Here is a 2,681-nt window from a genome sequence, read left to right as displayed (position 1 = left end):
TAAGCATCCCCTTTTTTTTTTTTTTTTATTTTTTTTATTTTAGGCAGTCCTGTTGCGAGATGTCTCTGATCCCAGGTGTCTGAGGCCAGGTGGGTGCAAGCTTAAGGTGTAGGTGGGCGTACTTGTCGGGTCAGGGTGGTGGTCTTTTCTTAGTATCTCAGTGTGGTTTTTTTTGCTTTGTTTCTTTGCAGGTGTCATTGCTGCTCTAGGCGTGTGAAGGAACAGAGTCAAGCGGGTGAGTCGGCATTTAGGCAGGGTGACTCATAGGTGACCGTTATGCGGCAGCACGCTAAGCCTGTACCTTTTCCTTTTGTAGGTATCCTCCTGGCAGCCTGTTGAGTCGCATCAAGATTTCAGGTGAGCCGGGGCAGCGGTGCGTCAGAGTTCCGGGGATTCCTCTTTTGCAGGGCGCTAGTTGCATTTTCTGTTTTGTCTTAGGTACCGTGAGGAGGCGCATAGCTGAAGTTTGGAAACGGCAGCACCGAAGCGGACGTAGAGAACGTGTCGCCGTCCACGTCCGGCTGACGATGGATTTTGTCCGGTCGTCTTGCAAAAGCTAAGTGTCGGGGCCAGTAGGTGGGAGAAGGGGAAAAACCTTTACTATCACAGGAGACAATTAGATGTTAGCTTAGAGGAGAGGCCCATAGTGGGACGGGCCCCTCGGAAGCAGAGGGAGAGGGTTTCTCCTCAGCCTCACCAGAGTCTTCGCCGGGCAGGGCAGTTCCGATCCATCTTCGCGTCCTCGCGAGGTTTGCGTCGGCGGCCTTCTTCAACTCTCGACGTCGTCGTGGATCTTTTCACCCGAGGAGCCCGCCTTCACGTCCGGAGCTCTAGCCACGGTCACGCCGTAGTCATCGCTTTCTTGTCTAGGCCTACTGAGCTTCTTAGGCTTCCTCTTAAGTCCTTTGGCACTAACATCTTGAAAGGAGTTAAATTTCATCATCACATGCTATTGCCCTAGGGCTTTCTTTCCTTTGGCATCATCGGCCTATGACTCATCTTGGACTAGCAATCTTGGGTCCATAAGGTGGAACTGCCAGGCAGTTTCCACTCGTGTCTGTGTTATGTCGTCCGTGTCTGTGTTATGTCGTCCGTGTCTGTGTTATGTCGTCCGTGTCTGTGTTATGTCGTCCGTGTCCGTGTTATGTCGTCCGTGTCCATTGATTTCTGCGTCATAGGCCTTTGTTACATCTCGAGGCTTTATCGGCATTGTTCTCTGCCGTATCGGCCATATTTTACTCGTGTACCTTCCTGGATATCGCTTATTCCGGCATCGTTACATTTTTACTTTTTGAGACGGGAAGAAGTACAGGAGACGTTCTCATCCATCTTCCTTCTCACCTTTGGTAGCGCCTTCTCTTCACATGCTATTCTCTTGGACTTCTAGAGGGAGCATATTAGACCCTCATCACCTGACCGCAGTAGTTCCGTAGCTTGCGCCTTCTCAAAGGGTATAGGGCTCAACAATTAATCTTCCGGAGAGTTACGTCAAGTCCTCGCTTATATTGTATCTACGTCGGCATATATTGTACGTGCTTAGGTTGTACCTACCTATGTTGGCTTATACTGTATGTGCTTATATTGTATGTACTTATGTCGTATGTACCTATGTCGGTTTATATTGTATGCACTTATACTGTATGTACCTACGTTGGCTTATATTGTGCATATATTGTATGTACCTACCTTGGCTTATGTTGTACACGCCTCTGTCGCGCCACTTACGATCGGAGCTGCCCTGCCCAGGCACGTAGTCACGGTTAGGTAGAGCAGTTATAAAACTTTACAGTTCATCTGTCTTCTATGGGGGTTTTGGGTACAAAATTTATGGGCCCGGAGCGGGAACAGCTCCTAGCCGTCAGATAGTCACTCGTCGACCGCCTCCCGTCGTCTCTGTCGTCTCGCAGGTCCCCGGATCCCTACACGTTATCCCGGAATCTACCGCCGGACATCGAAGAGCCGCGGTCAGAAGACGCGTCGAAGCGTCAACGTAGCGTTTCAAGTAAGGGTCGCGGTCAGCGTGTAAGCGGAAGAGCGTGCGAGAGAGCGTGATTGTCCGTGTCTGTCTGTGAGAGCTTGCGTCTGCAGGCGTGAGTGGGTGTTGACCGGTTCTAACCTTGTGCGTATGGCCTTTGCCTTTCAGGTTTTTCAGCTCATTTTTAAATTTAGAATAAAAAATCCCCAGCCGGGGGGTTTTTTTTTTTTTCCCCCCGGCTGGGTTTTTTTTTCCTCGGTCCCGGCCGGTCCGCGAGGCGACGTTCATCGCCAAAGTTGGGAGGCGGACCGTCCCGGGACCGGGGTTTTCGTCAGGCAGGAGGATTTTTTCGGAGGCTCCCGGGAACCACGTTCCCGAGGAGCGTCGTGCAGGCGTGTCGACGGCCGGGGGTTAGGGGAGCGGTTGAGACGAGAGCGAGGGTGGGTTTGTGGGTAAGCTGAAGGAGGGCTCCGTGCGTGTGTGTTTGCGTGTGTGTGCGTGTGGACCGGTTCTAACCTTGTGCGTATGGCCTTTGCCTTTCAGGTTTTTCAGCTCATTTTTAAATTTAGAATAAAAAATCCCCAGCCGGGGGGTTTTTTTTTTTTTTCCCCCCGGCTGGGTTTTTTTTTCCTCGGTCCCGGCCGGTCCGCGAGGCGACGTTCATCGCCAAAGTTGGGAGGCGGACCGTCCCGGGACCGGGGTTTTC

General features: G+C 51.7%; 1 long non-coding RNA gene across 1 annotated transcript; it reads left to right on the top strand.

The window, feature by feature from the left end:
* Window positions 1-205: 205 nt before the first annotated feature.
* On the top strand, window positions 206-520 carry LOC128820090 (uncharacterized). The gene is made up of 3 exons (XR_008440816.1): window positions 206-235; window positions 317-357; window positions 439-520. It is a non-coding gene; the product is annotated as an uncharacterized LOC128820090 (long non-coding RNA).
* Window positions 521-2,681: the final 2,161 nt, after the last annotated feature.

Source organism: Vidua macroura, chromosome 28 (genome assembly GCF_024509145.1).
Source record: "Vidua macroura isolate BioBank_ID:100142 chromosome 28, ASM2450914v1, whole genome shotgun sequence".
Classification (NCBI taxonomy): domain Eukaryota; kingdom Metazoa; phylum Chordata; class Aves; order Passeriformes; family Viduidae; genus Vidua; species Vidua macroura.
The sequence above is the reverse complement of the archived record's forward strand: the minus strand, read 5'-3'. Positions and strand labels throughout refer to the sequence as shown.